The sequence below is a fragment of the Pseudophryne corroboree genome, chromosome 5 (genome assembly GCF_028390025.1).
Source record: "Pseudophryne corroboree isolate aPseCor3 chromosome 5, aPseCor3.hap2, whole genome shotgun sequence".
NCBI classification, from domain to species: domain Eukaryota; kingdom Metazoa; phylum Chordata; class Amphibia; order Anura; family Myobatrachidae; genus Pseudophryne; species Pseudophryne corroboree.
In genome coordinates this window covers 552,957,319-552,977,908 of record NC_086448.1, presented here as the reverse complement: position 1 = coordinate 552,977,908, position 20,590 = coordinate 552,957,319, and the positions used below count along the sequence as shown (strand labels likewise).

Below are 20,590 nucleotides of genomic sequence, written 5' to 3'. Positions count from 1 at the left end.
CCACATCCAAAGATAGGTCTTTGGAGGACAAACCAGAAGAGATAAAGGCCGGAAACACAATCTCTTGGTTAAGGTGGAAAGATGACACCACCTTAGGTAGATAACCAGGGCGAGTTCTAAGAACTGCCCGGTCACGGTGAAAAATCAGAAAGGGTGGATGACAGGACAAAGCGCCTAAGTCTGACACACTCCTAGCAGAGGCAATAGCCAACAGAAAAATGACCTTAAGTGTAAGGCACTTAAGGTCCACAGACTCAAGAGGTTCAAACGGAGACTCGTGAAGGGCATTAAGAACAACAACAGATCCCATGGAGCCACAGGAGGGACATAGGGAGGCTAAATCCGTAGTTCGCCCTGAGAGAATTTATGAACGTCAGGAATACATACAATTTTTTTGCTGAAACCAGACCAACAAGGCAGAAATGTGAACCCAGGCGAAGTCCTAAATCTAGGCCTTGTTGCAAAAAAGCCAGAAGTCTGGAAGTACTAAACTTGTATGCATCGTAATTCTTAGCAACACAACAAGTGAAGTAAGAATTCCAGACCATATAATAAATCCGTGCAGAAGCCGGTTTACGGGCCTTCAACATAGTTTGAATAACCGCCTCAGAAAATCCTTTGACCCTCAGGAGTGAAGCTTCAAGAGCCACGTCGTCAAAGACAGTCTTGCAGGTCCTGGTAAACACAAGGGCCATGAACAAGGTGGTCTGGGCGTTAAGGAAGTAGAAGAGGATGCTCGATTGAGAGACCCTGCAGGTCTGAGAACCAATGCCGTCTGGGACAAACTGCTTGAGGATCCCTTGTCCTTGCTCAGAAGACCGGAACTTTGCGATTGCATCGAGACGCCATCATGTCTACGTCTGGTAGACCCCACTTGTCCACTAGGAGTTGGAAGACCTCCGGATGAAGACTTCACTCCACGGCGTGTACGTCCTGACGACTGAGGAAGTCTGCTTCCCAGTTGAGGGCACCCGGAACAAACACTGCCAATATTGCTGGCAGATGGCGTTCTGCCCATCAAAGAATTTTTTACACTACAATCATTGCCATGCGGCTTCGAGTGCTGCCCCGATGATTTATGTACGCCACCGTGGTGGCGTTGTCTGACTGTACTTGAACAGGCCTGTTCTGTACGAAAGGCAGGGCTAGTGTCAACGCATTGAATACTGCCCACAATTCCAGAATGTTTATCGGGAGGAGAGATTCCTCCCTTGCCCACCAACCCTGGAGAGAGTGTTGCTCCAACACTGCGCCCCAACCCCGCAGACTGGCATCCGTCGTTAGGAGGACCCAGTTGAAGATCCAGAAGGGACGACCCCTGCTCAATTGCTGGTCCTGTACAGCACCTGTAAGAGTGTAAATAGACTTCAAGCAACCCTTCACGCGCTTATCCGTCGGTTCCTTCAAAGAGGTGACTGTGGTGACAGGCAGAGTAGATGACACCACAAGACGGGCTACATGTGAGTCCACTGGTGGCGGGGTTTCCCACCTGTTACTCAACGCTGCAGAGATAGGATAACGAGCTAGCATCTTTTTAGACAGGGAAAATTTATTTCCTGGAGAAGACCAGGATTCCTAATGTATGTCAATTAAATGGTCAGAATGTGGTAAAACTAATTTAGTAACCTTCTGACGTTTGAACTTATCAGGTTTCTTAGACGTACCAGGAGGGTCAATCTCATCATCAATCTGAAGAATCAGATTGATAGCCTCCACTAGGTCAGGAACATCAACCTTTGTTGTAGAATCTTCATCAGAAGCAGCAGTATCAGCATCTGATGGATGAGTATATTTCCCATCCGAATCGGAAGAATCATCCAAAATATTAGTGGAATGTGAGGAAGAAATGGCCCGCTTAAATGACCCTTTGGTCCAAGTAGGGCGAGGGTAAGGTTTTTGTTTAACACAGGACTGATTTAATTGCTGTAACTGGGTTGACAGATTATCTGCCCATGGTGGATTAACTACAGGGACAATATGTGGCTGTAATGGCACAGGAGGTCCCACAGGGGCCTAAGTCTTGTTACAAGCGAAGTCAGCATATTTAAAAATGAAGTCCAAGGTGGATCTGCCACAGGTCTTGTGGGCTGACTACAATATAGCCCGACAAACACAATACTTAACTAAGATATGTGACCGCAATTGCAGAGCACAAACAGAGGATTTAAGTGGTATGAGGTGATTGAAACACACAGTGAAAAATACAAACAGTATATCCTGTGGAACACTATATGGTATATGAGACCCTGACGCACTTAGACCCCCAGGGCACAGAATATAGTGATAGCAATATGTGTGATACACAGAATAGAATCCACATAGCAGCTATAGGCACACACAGTCACAGGTACAATGCAGAAATTATTACATATAAAAAATAAAACTGCACTGGACTAGTAATACTACATATAGAAATGTATGTATACAGAAATAACAATGCACAGTAAACACTGGATGTACAGTATATCACAGAATACCTGTACTAAATATTCATATAGCAGTACACTTGTTCTTAACCAACGCTGTCTAAAATGACATGTAGAATACTTAAGTGCCTGTAAATGCACAGTGCTGATGAGACAGGCAGCTTTACAGAGGAGAAAGTGCCCAGCAATACCAGGATCAGCGCAGCTCTGTGAAACAGCACCCAAATGCTGATAGGGAATGAGGAAGAGAGAGAGAGATGCAGCTCCAGGGTGGGAACACCTGCTGTAGATGGTGCCTGGAGCTGGGGGAGGGGCTACAGGTCAGCACCTTAGCCCCTCTGCTGGACTTCACCACCGAGTACTATGGAGCCTATCATAAACGGATTTTAGTAAATCCGACCTGTGCGCCCTGTCCTGGTGGATATAGTGACCTGCATGGCCACAGTGTCGCGGTCCGTCTCCTGGGACCGCGACCGGATCACAATTTCGGCGGGTCCCACCTGGGGGACCCTCTTACCTCCTCCCTGAAGTGCGGCCACATTATCCAGGAGAGCAGCAGCGGTGATGTGTGCCTGATGACCGGAGCGCCTCCGCTGCAAGTAGCCAGCAACCAGGGCGCGGGAGTATGCAGTGCCGCTGGGGGAGGTGATGGAGCCGCAGTACAGAATGTCAGCATGACATACACAGCATCTGATGCCTGTGCTGTGGCCCTTGAAATCTTCTTTCTTCTTAAAAAGCTCTTATTACGGCTGCCTAGCACAGCCCAGCCCCCCCCCCCCCCCCGCCCCGCGTTAGTGACCTGCACTGCAGGCACCAACTTACAAAATGAGCTCCAGGGCCTGGAAACGGGGCTATAGAGGAGGCGGTGCAGTGCATCCTGGGAACAGTCAAAACTTTAGCCTGTTGGTGTCTCGGATCAAGAGCCAACTCTACACCCCGATGTTATTCCCTGTGGAATACCAGTGTACCCCGCTGCAGAAATAGACCCCTAATTCTCAAAGTGAGTATCAGTCGGTGAGTGTTTGTGGGAGATATCAGTGATGTGGCGACTCAAATGCAGATGTGTCAGGACCATTTCAGGGGTGTGTCACAGCTTGCAACTGCAATCCTGTATGCAGATACAATGACTTCGTCATGTTACTTCCAGCGGTGATGCTGTACTACCGTAGGGTTACCCAGAAAGACAATGTGTCTCTGATGGATGTATGGATGTATGTATGTATGTTCAAAGATGCCTCCAGGAGTTCAGTATGAGTTGCTGATGGACGGGATGCCGGCGGTCACTATATCGACAGCGGCATCCCGTCCATCAGAATCCCGACAGCCCCCATTATGCCCCCTAACCCTCACCTTTTCCCTACCATAACCCTCCCTTGTGGGTGCCTAACCCTGCCCGCTTGGTGCCTAACCATAACCTCCCTCCCCGCTGGGTGCCTAACCATAACCTTCCGTCCCTGGTCCCTAATTTTACCGTGGCTGCATCCTAACCCTTCTGCTGCCTAAACCTAACCTACCCCTCTGCGGCAAGACAGCAGCGCGTCCCGCTGTCCGAACGTTCAGGATGCCGGTTGTCGGTATTTAGAAGCCAGATTTCTGTCCTTCCTCAGGATCCCGGCGTCAGTATATCAACCGACGGGATCATGTTCATCGGAAAGGTAACTGCTTCCCGCCTCTAGTAGGTGTGGCTGCGACATTTGCATATTTTTACACAGCCACTGCATACAAATTCATAGCTGCGATGGAGTTTGTTTACATCTCTAAATCAGGCCAAGAATTAATGAGCACAAGCCTGTACAAAATAACTTTTACTGTAGTTATTATATCTGTGATGTACAATGTTATTAAGAAGCAATCAAACCTTCACACAAATACACTGCCCAAACAGAAAGATTATGTCTGTAGTATATGTTTTATCACAATATAAGTGTTTAATCACAAGTTACTGGGAAGCAGGATGCATCTCCTAACAATGTTGTGAACTAGCATGGCAAGAATATGATTTCATCGTGTCCTGGGGGAATCTAAATGGAGAAGCCACAGATCACATGCATGCAAGCCAAATTTATTTTTAACAGCAAGTTGTCCTTCCAAAACTAAAATGTCTCGCGTAAACTCATTCAATATCACCACAGGACATTAGCAATGCTACACGTAAAAATGATGAGCTTGAGGACACACTGGTATCAATGTCACAAGTACTGTATGGCAACCAGGAGTTGATTAAACTAAGCACCACAGATGCTTATTTACCATGCTAATGAAAACTAATATAATTATGCAGACATCACAGCATAAAAGGTGTTGTATTCCCTTTAGAACAAGTATTGCCAACAGACAAAATTGAATAAAACATGTTTGCCACAAACCTACATATTATTTCTTAGTCCAGGTTGTCAAGATAATAACAGATGTTGTTCACGCAGCATAACTGGTGTCTATTAGATCCTGTGCTGTGGACACAACACACTTTAATGTAAAAATAATCTCAATCCACTTTGACCACCTACTGTACATGAAAACTCTCAGATTTGACAATCATAAATGGCAAAAAATGTCTTGAATGTGTGGCATCTACTGACTATTCAAACAAGTGACGTTTAAATAATCCAATCATGCTGCATTTACTAGTTCCAGCCATTGGTAAATATGCAGTAAAAAGCTGGACTTATAATGAGCAACTTTCTCTCCAATTATCCAACTGAACAATTACCTAACCAACGATATGATCATGACATTGGCTCCATACACTCTATATAAACTTTGTCATCAGACAACAAGAGCTTGCAAAAAAGCAAGCTACACCTACGAGTGTTAAACTGTGATGAAAGTAAATAAAGATTTTTTTTAAAAGTGTGCTCCCCACCACCATATTTTTAACCAGCCCCAGATATTGAACCCTAGGTAGGAGTAATGGTAACAATAGAAGAACACGGGGTGTGCCGACCCGACCTTGAAGTGTGGTGGTCCAAGTAGCCCCAGGCCAGTTGGCATCAGGACAAGCTTTGCCAGGGGGTGCCAGGTCCACAAAAATATGTGCCCTGCTTACTAGGTATAACCATCTATATAACTAGGGCTCTTCCAGCACCATGTAACAATGGGTACTGGGTAATAGTGGTAATTAAAAAAGGGACGCTTTGCCCTCGGTGTACTACAGGTTCCAGCGTAGTCCGGCTGCTTAGTATGGCTGTTGGGGCATGTTGGCACTTGGATAACTATTTCCCTATACTTAGCACAGGTTGATGTCATGGCTTGACCTCAAGTAAAAAGGCTCCATGTTACACATAAGGGTTTTATAAGTTGCCATTCAAGCATTGCCTTATCTATAATGGTTGCAGTGTGTGCGGTGCAAACGGGTCCCTAGGTTCGTGGGTGCCCACACCCTGCGCCCATGTTTAATTATTTACCTCTCCAGAGTCCTGCGATGGTGTAGCAGAAAAAATAGGCTGAAAAATGCCATAGTGGCTGTTTTCACTGCGATTTGTGCATCCACAGTAGATATTAGTCACCATGAACATGGTACACTATGAACTGTGGACCAGGGAAGAGTATGTGGTGCAGTCTGCTGGCTATTGAAGGGGCTCCTTTGGAAATCTTATGGAATGTGGGGAGGGCTGAAGTGCAATGAAAGACATATGTGATGTTCTAGACAAATGTTCAAACATACTAGTCGAACACGATGACCTGGCTCCTAGATTCTAAAAAAATGTGTCCACCCTGCCTTACACTAAATCAGCAGACACAATGTGCTGTTCTGGAATGGCATACTGTGTACAACTGAATACCCCATGTATTTGTTTTCTTAGTGTATAATATCCTTATGTTCTTATTACTTCTTGTTGGCAGTGGAAGCTGGTTTTAGTGAGAAAACAAAATGGTGTGGATATTACCTGATGCAGTATAGAGAGTGGAAACAGGTATATTATAGCCATGGATCATCGAGTGCTGTGTCTGAGACCATGTTCTGATTGGTAATCAGTACAGTGTTATATTTTTTTATTTTTATTTCTTCTGTGCACCAGTGGCTGATGGAGAATAGCTGTGGTAGTTGCTGTGTCAAGCTGGGAGAAAAACCTGAGCCACTTGCTTGGGGGCTTGTCTACACTAAAAGTTGCCAGTCAGCTTCTTCTTCAAAGTTAGTTCTCTGTGGTGCCCAAGCTTCATTAACACTCTCACGTCCCCTCAGCCCTTCTTCAAGCTCATATTGTTCTGTTCTTATTTTCCTGGGGCACCTTGAATGGCTGGAAACTCTACCCAGTGTGTGTAATCTATGATGACTTTTTCTTTTGCACCAAATGTATATAATTTACTTCACTATAATATCCTTTTAGGTTAGGAGCCCAATCTAACGGTAGCCATTTGAGGTATATGGACCATGGAAGTCTGATCAGGTATTATATATTGGATTATTGCAATGTTCACCCAGCAATGTTATAGCCTACACAAAGGTCATGTGACCTGCCACATCCCTTTGCACAATTGGCCACACACCCCTCAACTCCATCATCCCCCACATAAATGGCAATCCTCCTATAAATTTGGATCTGCCACTGCCTAATAGCTCAGTACACTACAGTATGTGAGCAACAGTCTGGCAGCAAATAATAATGCAGATGAATCATTCTGATTTGATGATAGACTGTCCCAGGGGCGGATTAGGAACAAAAAGCGGCCCTGGAAAAATGTGTACTAGTGGCCCCACATGGGCAGCACCAGAGATGTAAGGTCTAGCCATGGGCCATGGCAGCAGCACCCTCCCCCCAAAAAACTTTCCAGATAGTGGGCATGTCCAGCATCAAGGTGGAAGTTAAAAAGAAATAAAATTAAATATTATGAGCACATTATATGATACACCTTCAGAATTTAGGAAACTATATCATTCTTTAGAAATATATATTTTCTAGCTTATTACACCAACCGTATCCCAATCACTATTCACTCAATCTTATATGTCAGCCAAGCAGGCAGACAGAGCATACACTAGATCATCTGCAATCACAGGCTTAATGGCAAAGAAATTTTCATATATGCAAATTATTTAGCATCTTATTCATTATGTCTATAAAAAGGACCACATGTCCTCAAACAAAACAGGCCCCGTGGGTGCGTCGGCCCACCTGGGATCTTCCCTGTGAACCCTATGGCCAATCCGCCTCTGGACTGTCCTACCTGTACACCTCCACTTAAATACCAGGCCCTAGAATGCAATGTAGATGACAAGACAGATACAGGACATATTGTCAAAGCGAACAAACAGCAATGTATACCAGTGCCGTAACTAGACTTTTTGGTGCCTGTGCCAGAGAGAGAATTGTCACAACCCCGCCTCCCCCCCATTTTTTTCAATAGGGAAATCAGATGCATGCCTCGTGTATTATATAAAGAATACACACACATTTATAGACCACTGCAAGAAAATGGATTTGTTCACAAATCCTCTTTATACCACATTCATGCATTTAACTTGAGAGCTCGTTGTTATTCAGTTATAATACCCTCTATTAAATAACACATTTCAATATACTGCCATACCCAGGATTCAAACCTATGAACTGTTGAATTGTAATCAAACACCCTACTCATTGAGCTTTATGACTCTTTATAATGACTATGAACACTATATGAGGCTACTGGTACTTTGTAAAAAAAAAATAATAATAATAATAATCAGCATTGCAATTGAGCAGATCTATATAGTGTGCAGTCACATATCCAATCTCTTGTAGCCACACACTACATAGATCTGCTTAGCTGCAATGCTGATCTTTTTTTCACAAAGTACAAGGTAAGCTTCAAATAGTTAGAATTATCTAGCTTAGAATTATCTACCTTTCTATACAAGGGCAGATAGCTCAATTAATAGATTGTTTGACGCAATGCCAAAGTCAATGTGTTTGAATCCCAGGTAAGTCAGCATCCTGGACAGTGTGACTGAATAATATAGAAATCTTAAGTTGAGTTCATGAATGTTGTATAGGTATTAGCGACAGAAGGGGTCAGGGTGGGAGAGAGGGGTGTTCAGGAGATGCTGGGCTTCAAAATGGGGGGACGCTGCAAGTGAAAGTAATTAAAACAGATACTTGACAAGTGCTGCCAACAGCGCCCCTATCCTGCAGCGCTATGTGCGGTGCCCCCTCAGCACACACCAAGTTACGGCCCTGGTGTATACCATAAGAAAATGCTTAATTTAGTAACGAGATTCCAAAGTGAGTACCGTATCAGGTTCTCAGCCTTGGAGGTGCAACTTGCATATATCTCCTATAGTGGTCATACACTAACCAAGACATCGGACTTGGTATACAAATTTTGAAAGGCAATTTTTAATCATTGTATTTTTTAACAAAAGGACAAGTAATCTTTAGGATTCATTTTAAAATACATACATTTTATGGGCAATATAGCTAAATAATATGAATCAGTAAAATGTATATAGTAATAGCACTAAAATCTTTTCTGGTCAGTCTTGTCAAACTGGTCCGGAAAGACACTGGTATAGAAAATCATCACTAATCTGTGTCATTAATGAGTAGATGCACATATTTGTCTAGTTTTGACCAAGTCTTTAACTTCTAGACTTCATATGGGCAAGTAAGAATTGGCTTAGATTGGATACTTTCTGCTAGTGTTGACAATTTAATCCTCTAATTGGCAACATGTCGCTATACTCTCGCTCACAGCTGTGTCTGACCAAATTTGGAATAATGGTATTTGCTTCTCTGACTCACCAAATTAGATTTAATGCTCAAATATAAAAAATAAAAAATAAGAATTTACTTACCGATAATTCTATTTCTCGTAGTCCGTAGTGGATGCTGGGAACTCCGAAAGGACCCAGGGGGAATAGCGGCTCCGCAGGAGACAGGGCACAAAAGTAAAAGCTTTAGGACTACCTGGTGTGCACTGGCTCCTCCCCCTATGACCCTCCTTCAAGCCTCAGTTAGGATACTGTGCCCGGACGAGCGTACACAATAAGGAAGGATTTTGAATCCCGGGTAAGACTCATACCAGCCACACCAATCACACCGTACAACCTGTGATCTGAACCCAGTTAACAGCATGATAACAGAGGAGCCTCTGAAAAGATGGCTCACAACAATAATAACCCGATTTTTGTAACAATAACTATGTACAAGTATTGCAGACAATCCGCACTTGGGATGGGCGCCCAGCATCCACTACGGACTACGAGAAATAGAATTATCGGTAAGTAAATTCTTATTTTCTCTGACGTCCTAGTGGATGCTGGGAACTCCGAAAGGACCATGGGGATTATACCAAAGCTCCCAAACGGGCGGGAGAGTGCGGATGACTCTGCAGCACCGAATGAGAGAACTCCAGGTCCTCCTCAGCCAGGGTATCAAATTTGTAGAATTTAGCAAACGTGTTTGCCCCTGACCAAGTAGCTGCTCGGCAAAGTTGTAAAGCCGAGACCCCTCGGGCAGCCGCCCAAGATGAGCCCACTTTCCTTGTGGAATGGGCTTTTACAGATTTTGGCTGTGGCAGGCCTGCCACAGAATGTGCAAGCTGAATTGTACTACAAATCCAACGAGCAATAGTCTGCTTAGAAGCAGGAGCACCCAGCTTGTTGGGTGCATACAGGATAAACAGCGAGTCAGATTTTCTGACTCCAGCCGTCCTGGAAACATATATTTTCAGGGCCCTGACTACGTCCAGCAACTTGGAGTCCTCCAAGTCCCTAGTAGCCGCAGGTACCACAATAGGCTGGTTTAAGTGAAACGCTGAAACCACCTTAGGGAGAAATTGAGGACGAGTCCTCAATTCTGCCCTGTCCGTATGAAAAATTAGGTAAGGGCTTTTATAGGATAAAGCCGCCAATTCTGAAACACGCCTGGCTGAAGCCAGGGCTAACAGCATTACCACTTTCCATGTGAGATATTTTAAGTCCACAGTGGTGAGTGGTTCAAACCAATGTGATTTTAGGAACCCCAAAACTACATTGAGATCCCAAGGTGCCACTGGAGGCACAAAAGGAGGCTGTATATGCAGTACCCCCTTGACAAACGTCTGAACTTCAGGAACTGAAGCCAGTTCTTTCTGGAAGAAAATCGACAGGGCCGAAATTTGAACCTTAATGGACCCTAATTTTAGGCCCATAGACAGTCCTGTTTGCAGGAAATGCAGGAAACGACCCAGTTGAAATTCCTCTGTAGGGGCCTTCCTGGCCTCACACCACGCAACATATTTACGCCAAATACGGTGATAATGTTGCTCGGTTACATCCTTCCTGGCTTTGATCAGGGTAGGGATGACTTCATCCGGAATGCCTTTTTCCTTCAGGTACCGGCGTTCAACCGCCATGCCGTCAAACGCAGCCGCGGTAAGTCTTGGAACAGACAGGGTCCCTGCTGGAGCAGGTCCTTTCTTAGAGGTAGAGGCCACGGGTCCTCCGTGAGCATCTCTTGAAGTTCCGGGTACCAAGTCCTTCTTGGCCAATCCGGAGCCACGAGTATAGTCCTTACTCCTCTCCTTCTTATGATTCTCAGTACCTTGGGTATGAGAGGCAGAGGAGGGAACACATACACTGACTGGTACACCCACGGTGTTACCAGAGCGTCCACAGCTATTGCCTGAGGGTCCCTTGACCTGGCGCAATATCTGTCTAGTTTTTTGTTGAGGCGGGACGCCATCATGTCCACCTTTGGTTTTTCCCAACGGTTCACAATCATGTGGAAGACTTCTGGGTGAAGTCCCCAATCCCCCGGGTGGAGGTCGTGTCTGCTGAGGAAGTCTGCTTCCCAGTTGTCCACTCCCGGAATGAACACTGCTGACAGTGCTATCACATGATTTTCCGCCCAGCGAAGAATCCTTGCAACTTCTGCCATTGCCCTCCTGCTTCTTGTGCCACCCTGTCTGTTTACGTGGGCGACTGCCGTGATGTTGTCCGACTGGATCAACACCGGCTGACCCTGAAGCAGAGGCCTTGCTTGACTTAGGGCATTGTAAATGGCCCTTAGTTCCAGGATATTTATGTGAAATGACGTTTCCGTGCTTGACCACAAGCCCTGGAAATTTCTTCCCTGTGTGACTGCTCCCCAGCCTCTCAGGCTGGCATCCGTGGTCACCAGGACCCAGTCCTGAATGCCGAATCTGCGGCCCTCTAGAAGATGAGCACTCTGCAACCACCACAGGAGAGACACCCTTGTCCTTGGAGACAGGGTTATCCGCTGATGCATCTGAAGATGCGATCCGGACCATTTGTCCAGCAGATCCCACTGAAAACTTCTTGCGTGGAATCTGCCGAATGGAATCGCTTCGTAAGAAGCCACCATTTTTCCCAGGACCCTTGTGCATTGATGCACTGACACTTGGCCTGGTTTTAGGAGGTTCCTGACTAGCTCGGATAACTCCCTGGCTTTCTCCTCCGGGAGAAACACCTTTTTCTGGACTGTGTCAAGAATCATCCCTAGGAACAGCAGACGTGTCGTCGGAATCAGCTGCGATTTTGGAATATTTAGAATCCATCCGTGCTGTCGTAGTACTACTTGAGATAGTGCTACTCCGACCTCTAACTGTTCTCTGGACCTTGCCCTTATCAGGAGATCGTCCAAGTAAGGGATAATTAAGACGCCTTTTCTTCGAAGAAGAATCATCATTTCGGCCATTACCTTGGTAAAGACCCGGGGTGCCGTGGACAATCCAAACGGCAGCGTCTGAAACTGATAGTGACAGTTCTGTACCACAAACCTGAGGTACCCTTGGTGAGAAGGGCAAATTGGGACATGGAGGTAAGCATCCTTGATGTCCAGAGACACCATATAGTCCCCTTCTTCCAGGTTCGCTATCACTGCTCTGAGTGACTCCATCTTGAATTTGAACCTTTGTATGTAAGTGTTCAAGGATTTCAGATTTAAAATAGGTCTCACCGATCCGTCCGGCTTCGGTACCACAAACAGCGTGGAATAATACCCCTTTCCCTGTTGTAGGAGGGGTACCTTGATTATCACCTGCTGGGAATACAGCTTGTGAATGGCTTCCAATACCGCCTCCCTGTCGGAGGGAGACGTTGGTAAAGCAGACTTCAGGAACCGGCGAGGGGGAGACGTCTCGAATTCCAATTTGTACCCCTGAGATACTACCTGCAGGATCCAGGGGTCCACTTGCGAGTGAGCCCACTGCGCGCTGAAATTTTTGAGACGACCCCCCACCGTACCTGAGTCCGCTTGTAAGGCCCCAGCGTCATGCTGAGGACTTGGCAGAAGCGGGGGAGGGCTTCTGTTCCTGGGAAGTGGCTGCCTGCTGCAGTCTTTTTCCCCTTCCTCTGCCCCGGGGCAGATATGAGTGGCCTTTTGCCCACTTGCCCTTATGGGGACGAAAGGACTGAGCCTGAAAAGACGCTGTCTTTTTCTGCTGAGAGGTGACCTGGGGTAAAAAGGTGGATTTCCCAGCCGTTGCCGTGGCCACCAGGTCCGATAGACCGACCCCAAATAACTCCTCCCCTTTATACGGCAATACTTCCATATGCCGTTTGGAATCCGCATCACCTGACCACTGTCGCATCCATAACCCTCTTCTGGCAGAAATGGACAGCGCACTTACTCTTGATGCCAGAGTGCAAATATCCCTCTGTGCATCTCGCATATATAGAAATGCATCCTTTAAATGCTCTATAGTCAATAATATACTGTCCCTGTCCAGGGTATCAATATTTTCAGTCAGGGAATCCGACCAAGCCACCCCAGCACTGCACATCCAGGCTGAGGCGATTGCTGGTCGCAGTATAACACCAGTATGTGTGTATATACTTTTTAGGATATTTTCCAGCTTCCTATCAGCTGGCTCCTTGAGGGCGGCCGTATCAGGAGACGGTAACGCCACTTGTTTTGATAAGCGTGTGAGCGCCTTATCTACCCTAGGGGGTGTTTCCCAACGCGCCCTAACCTCTGGCGGGAAAGGGTATAATGCCAATAATTTTTTAGAAATTAGCAGCTTTTTATCGGGGGAAACCCACGCTTCATCACACACCTCATTTAATTCATCTGATTCAGGAAAAACTACGGGTAGTTTTTTCACACCCCACATAATACCCTTTTTTGTGGTACTTGTAGTATCAGAAATGTTCAAAACCTCCTTCATTGCCGTGATCATGTAACGTGTGGCCCTACTGGAAAACACATTTGTTTCCTCACCGTCGACACTGGAGTCAGTGTCCGTGTCTGGGTCTGTGTCGACCATCTGAGGTAACGGGCGCTTTAGAGCCCCTGACGGTGTTTGAGACGCCTGGACAGGTAATAACTGACTTGCCGGCTGTCTCATGTCGTCAACAGTCTTTTGTAAAGTGCTGACGCTATCACGTAATTCCTTCCATAAGACCATCAAGTCAGGTGTCGACTCCCTAGGGGGTGACATCACTATTACAGGCAATTGCTCCGCCTCCATACCATTTTCCTCCTCATACATGTCGACACAACGTACCGACACACAGCACACACACAGGGAATGCTCTGATAGAGGACAGGACCCCACTAGCCCTTTGGGGAGACAGAGGGAGAGTTTGCCAGCACACACCAGAGCGCTATATATATATATACAGGGATAACCTTCTATAAGTGTTTTTCCCTTATATAGCTGCTGTATTGATTAATCTGCCAAATTAGTGCCCCCCCTCTCTTGTTTTACCCTGTTTCTGTAGTGCAGGACTGCAGGGGAGAGTCAGGGAGACGTCCTTCCAGCGGAGCTGTGAGGGAAAATGGCGCTTGTGTGCTGAGGAGATAGGCCGCCGAGAAGGGGGCGGAGCCTTTCTCCCGCTTTTTTAAGGAAAAACTGGCCGGGGTTAAATGCATCCATATAGCCCTGGAGCTATATGTGATGTATTTTTTGCCATCTAAGGTGTTTTTATTGCGTCTCAGGGCGCCCCCCCCCTAGCGCCCTGCACCCTCAGTGACCGGAGTGTGAAGTGTGCTGAGAGCAATGGCGCACAGCTGCGGTGCTGTGCGCTACCTTATTGAAGACAGGACGTCTTCTGCCGCCGATTTCCCGGACCTCTTCTGTCTTCTGGCTCTGTAAGGGGGCCGGCGGCGCGGCTCTGGGACCCATCCATGGCTGGGCCTGTGATCGTCCCTCTGGAGCTAATGTCCAGTAGCCTAAGAAGCCCAATCCACTCTGCACGCAGGTGAGTTCGCTTCTTCTCCCCTTAGTCCCTCGGTGCAGTGAACCTGTTGCCAGCAGGACTCACTGAAAATAAAAAACCTATACTTAAACTTTTTCACTAAGCAGCTCAGGAGAGCCACCTAGTGTGCACCCTTCTCGTTCGGGCACAAAAATCTAACTGAGGCTTGGAGGAGGGTCATAGGGGGAGGAGCCAGTGCACACCAGGTAGTCCTAAAGCTTTTACTTTTGTGCCCAGTCTCCTGCGGAGCCGCTAATCCCCCTGGGTCATTTCGGAGTTCCCAGCATCCACTAGGACGTCAGAGAAAATACATTTTTATATTAATACAGGTTGAGTATCTCTTATCCACAATGCTTGGGACCAGAAATATTTTGGATATTGGATTTTTCCGTATTTTGGAATAATTGCATACCATAATGAGATATCATGGCAATGGGACCCAAGTCTAAGCACACAATTCATTTATGTTTCATATACACCTTATACACACAGCCTGAAGGTCATGTAATACAATATCTTTAATAACTTTGTGTACATTAAGCCATCAGAAAACAAAGGTTTTATTATCTCACTCTCACTCTAAAAATTCTGTATTTTGGAATATTCCGTATGTCAGAATATTTTGATATGGGATACTCAACCTGTAGTTGCCCTAAAATGTAACCAGTGAAGTTACCAGATGCATAATATAGCAAATATATGTGCTTTTTTAGAGCCCAAGAACAAATTATACCTTTATGTTTTAATACGCCCACCCCAGGGCTGGATTAAGGTTTGTGGGGCCCAGGGGCAACTAAATTGTGGGGGCAGAGATTTTATGAACAGTTAACCTGTTCAAAATTCCTCTCGCAGGTGAAGTTAATATTAATGATTTAGTTTAATATATAGTGCATGATCTCATGATACCCTTATCAGGGGTCTTTTAGTGATGTTTCTAATATACTAGTGGAGCTCAAAATTAATGATCAACGCGTTTCGTTCCTTATATAATGGGAACTTTTTCAAGTTCCCGTTATACAAGGAACGAAACGCGTTGATCATTAATTTTGAGCTCCACCAGCGTATTAGAATCATCATCCAGAGACCCCTGGTAGGAGTTCCATGATATCTATACAGCCGCACAATGCCAGCTAATCAAAAATTTCACAGCCGGGTTGCTCCTGCACGCTGAGCGGCAAGAGTCCAGCCATCCTGGTGTGGTTCATAACTGAACGGCTCCCGTTGCAGCCACACTACAGATGCAGGCAAACATTGTTTAAGGGATTCTGCAAGCGTCCCACAGCCGGACAACCATTGCAAACCATTCCTGAGCAGCACGGGGCCAGTTCAATCCTGGACAGAACATTTACCCACCTGGTGTAACAAGAAGTGTATCTATCTGGGAAAGGGTAAATATTAAGTACTTGTTTTTAATATCACCTCTGCAATTCCAATGACTGTATTATACCCGTGAATTAGCTTCACTGGGATGCCAGTGTTAAGCATATATTACAACTGACAGGACAGCACGGCACTTCCAGGCACTAAGCTATTAAAGATACATGTGTGCGAGTATGATTTTACACAGAACTGTTTAGTAATATTACAAGGCGTGTTTCTCATGATTGATACATTGTAATCTTATGTGAAAGTTACATAATATATTTACATCTCGGCCGAGATAACCAATCCAGTTGATTCATGTGAATATCAGCATTTTATTGTCTAATATTTTTGAAATTTCTCTTCAAACTTACTGATTGAATGTGTACATAAAAGCAACTATCAAGATTAAACTTATCGAATTTATACATATTAGTGTTTTTTATTGGGAAGCATATATCACTTAGAAAAATTACTATAATAATCCAAACCAGCGCAGTGATATTTTTGTTATATAAGTTGAGACACTGCGATCCCTAACCCCCCCCCCTCCCCAAAGCGATACCAGAAAGTGCAGAAAGCCAATAGAGCACACCACCCCTGGGGTGGGAAGTGCGTACTGTAGAGCACGCACATCACCCCCTACCACACCGGAGCGTTGCTCAGAGGAGCGTGGAACCGGTGGAGCACTCTGACACAGCACTGACTCAGTCCGTTCAGCGCTGCAGCAGCGGGCACTGTAACAGTGTATCACATGATCTGCTGTCAGTATACCGCGAGACATTGTACCAGAGCCGGCTACTGCAGCGCTGAAGGGGCTGAGCCAGTACTGTGACAGAGTGCTCTACCGGCTCCTGTCTATAGTGAGGAGCTCCTCGGTGGCCGCTGTTAAGGAATAGCTGAGCCGCCGCAGGGGGGGGGGGGGCGAAATAGTGGCAAAGTACTGTGTGTGTGTGCTCCTAATGTGTGGGGGCCCCGGGACAACCGCCCCTGTCACCCCTCCTATTATCCGGCTCTCCCCCAACCTCATGGCATCGAACAACCATAACCAGTAGTTGCAGAAGCAATATCAGAGCTGAGCAGTGATGCCCACATACAGTATACTGTGCCGAGCCAGGTAGATAATATACTGAGGAAGCCTTATAATTTGTGTGTGGAGTTGAGAGCCATCTTCAAAGGTAAATAGAGTAGGACCTATTTTTCACACAGCACCAAGATATGAAGATATATTTTGGACAGCACACAAAGGCAAAAAGGGTATACTTACTGGGCAATTAAAAATAACACTTCACAGATTTGGTTTTAAGTAAAGGGACATATTTTATGACCAAAGCATTGAGCATAATATGACAAAATAGTAAATATCACGGAAATTAAGCCTGATAATCCAGCATATTTACAAATCCCTCACACACGAACCAACAGTGCCCAGCACATACAGTTTAACGGACACCATAACATCCAAGTGCTTAGTGGTGCAGGTGTTCACTATTTAATTAGGATTTATGCACAATTTAACTAAAATATGCATCAAATTATCCTATACTACTGTATACTAATAGCTATTTGTGAAATAATCCTGCACAAAGTGGCAATGCATATTACATCAATCAGCTAAGGGAACTACAATTAAAATCAACCATGTAAAAGTTGTGTGTTGGCATCTCCATACACGACACAAGTCAGAAACCAGTGACAATGCACATATATTGCGAAAGCTGAACTTGTATTCTCTCTTGACCTGCCATCTGACGTTCTTCTGTGCACGCTGTGGCTTTTGGTATTAAAAATGTGTGTAGGCTGGTGGTATCCTGCTTTCATATTCTCCTAGTCGCACAATTAGGGAGCTTGTTTGTGGTGTTTCAATTACGTTAGCAAAGATTTAACAAGTATTTCAACAGAATAAAATGTGTTCAGTTTCAAACAAGGGCTATGAGGGCTGATACTTCTCTGCTTACGTACAACACTCATTACATAATGATTTTTGTATAACACACTTGCAACATTTTCTTGTTACATATTTGTCTCAATCTGCATTTACATTTACAAGTGTTCCAAGTCCTCAATCTCAACACACAGCAGAGTTTACAGAAGCATACTGATTGCAGGATAGTGGCAGATATTTACCAATCAGAGGTTCCAGATGTCCCCACACACTGGAGATTGGCTGGAAATATCTACCAATGAACGACAGCATCCCTGGACAGTCAGACTCCATCTTCACCATGGCCCTCATTCCGAGTTGTTCGCTCGCAAGCTGCTTTTAGCAGCTTTGCACACGCTAAGCCGCCGCCTACTGGGAGTGAAACTTAGCTTATCAAAATTGCGAACGAAAGATTAGCAAAATTGCGAATAGACACTTCTTAGCAGTTTCTGAGTAGCTCCACACTTACTCGGCAACTGCGATCAGTTCAGTCAGTTTCGTTCCTGGTTTGACGTCACAAACACTCCCAGCGTTCGGCCAGACACTCCTCCGTTTCTCCAGCCACTCCCGCGTTTTTCCCAGAAACGGTAGCGTTTTTTCGCGCACACCCATAAAACGGCCAGTTTCCGCCCAGAAACACCCACTTCCTATCAATCACATTACGATCACCAGAACGAAGAAAAAACCTCGTAATGCCGTGAGTAAAATACCTAACTGCATAGCAAATTTACTTGGCGCAGTCGCACTGCGGACATTGCGCATGCGCATTAGCGACTAATCGCTCCGTTGCGAGAAAAATATAACGAGTGAACAACTCGGAATGAACCCCTATGCTAGGAAACAGCATGGAACTGCAAAAACGGCAAGTAATTTGTGTCACCAGCAGAGAATCTGCATAATTGTCACCAAAGATGGACAGGAGCCCTGTTTAGTAAAGCCACAAGAAGTCTGGCGCCTCCACTGTACTGGTACCTGAAATTTGTGGGACCTGCCTATAAAACCCTTGACTTTCGTGGTCTGCTTAATATAGTGACCTCCATAACTGGATTAAAATTGTATCCAGATGCTTTACTGCATTATGTTGAGAGTATTGTCTGTTTTTTTTTTTTTTACCAAGGCCATTGGTATGCTCTACATTGGATACTAGTCAGAAGGGTCTGTGCAGTATTTGACTGCAGCTGTAATGCAACAATGTTTCTTATATTTGGTTTGTTTTAAAAAATGGCACCAATATTCGCCATCCCACGCACTTACAGTTTTCATCACATCCATTTTTCTGAGGCAGAGGTTACACAACATGTTTCTATTTGTCTCCAACGTCAAAAGTTGGCAATTTAAAAATCAATGTCCAAAACCGCAGAAGCAGCTTTGTGCTGCAGAGAAAATGTACCCTTGAGACTGGGTTTAGATAATAGTCACACAAAACCCTACACCACACCAGTAATACTGAATGGCATATTTAAGAATGACTGAAAAACAAACAAAATAACTGCATCCTCATGGGCATCAGTCATCTAAATCAGACCTCTGTACAGGTATAATCATGGACCTGAAAGAGCGTTCCAAGAAAAAGCACAGAAAAAACAAACAAAAAGAAACACAAAAAATAAAAATGCATGTATTTTATTTCCCTGATGCCCATGTTTTAATTCCAATCTGCCTTTGCCTTTTTTTATTTTTTTTTATTTACCAGTTCTTCTGATCTCCCTTAAATAACAATCCACTTCTGGACAGTAGAAATGGACAGGGTAGTTTAAGAGAGGAAGGGGCTGCCCATGTGCCATCACCGTATAGGCCCCTTCCTCTATTGCCAACACATGTTCCCAGTAGACTATGGTACTGTGCATGTGCCAATCTCAAGGGTGCCATTTTCCTGGTTATTTTAACCAGGTGCCAATCTCTAGAAAAATGTTGACTGCACCATCCCTCCTAACAATTTCTGATGCGCCGATGGAGAGGTAAGTATTGTGAATGAGTGGAGTGTGCATGGTATGGCCATCTGGACCCAGGGGCCCATGTATACTATACAACCTGCACCTGATACGATATATATGAGAGAGAGAGAGAGAGAGAGAGAGAGAGAAAGAGAAAGAGAAAGAGTAATAATGAAAGCGGCACTCAAAGGCTGGTTAACATTGAAAAGGTGAATTTAATAAGGCCAATGTATCAGGGACATACTTCCCTTCCTCAGGACAAATGGAATGGGAGTACATCACTGAAAGGTTGACTTTATTAAGTTCATCTTTTCACTGTTCACCAGCCTCTGAGTGTCACGTATACTTTATTATGGAGACATGGTGTCTCTAAGGAGGGGACTAGAGCAAGTAAATCCCTAGGGGATGTAACGGAGTGCCGGATTCATTATATTATATATAAATACACCCATGGAAACAGTTGTCTGCACTGTGCCAGGCAGGTTACTACTTAGGAACAATGCATTGAATGTGATGTCATGCTTAGTAAACCTAGAAATATTGCACTGACATAACATACTCATTACAACTACAGTACACAACATGTACAATGTATAATTGGACTACAATGCCTACAAAATAACTTTTTATTTTGTTGATTGATTGCATATTCACAAGAAAGCAATATTGTCCTGAGAATGGTACCAGCTAACAATGGTAGAGACAAAGGTTCTATTCTAGCAGGCAGTTCCCAAGCCTGTTGTCCCTGTTTAGTGAGAGGCAACCCAGGCTCCAGGATATTTAGCAACTGGGTCTGGTTGTATAATATTTGGATGGCAAG

The 20,590-nt window shown here is 45.0% G+C and overlaps 1 protein-coding gene across 2 annotated transcripts in view; it reads right to left on the bottom strand.

Annotated features, from left to right (window-relative positions):
• The window catches only part of CDKAL1 (CDK5 regulatory subunit associated protein 1 like 1), a 1,663,077-nt gene that overhangs the window by 1,035,994 nt on the left and 606,493 nt on the right, over window positions 1-20,590 (bottom strand). The gene's annotated exons all lie outside the window — the stretch shown is intronic.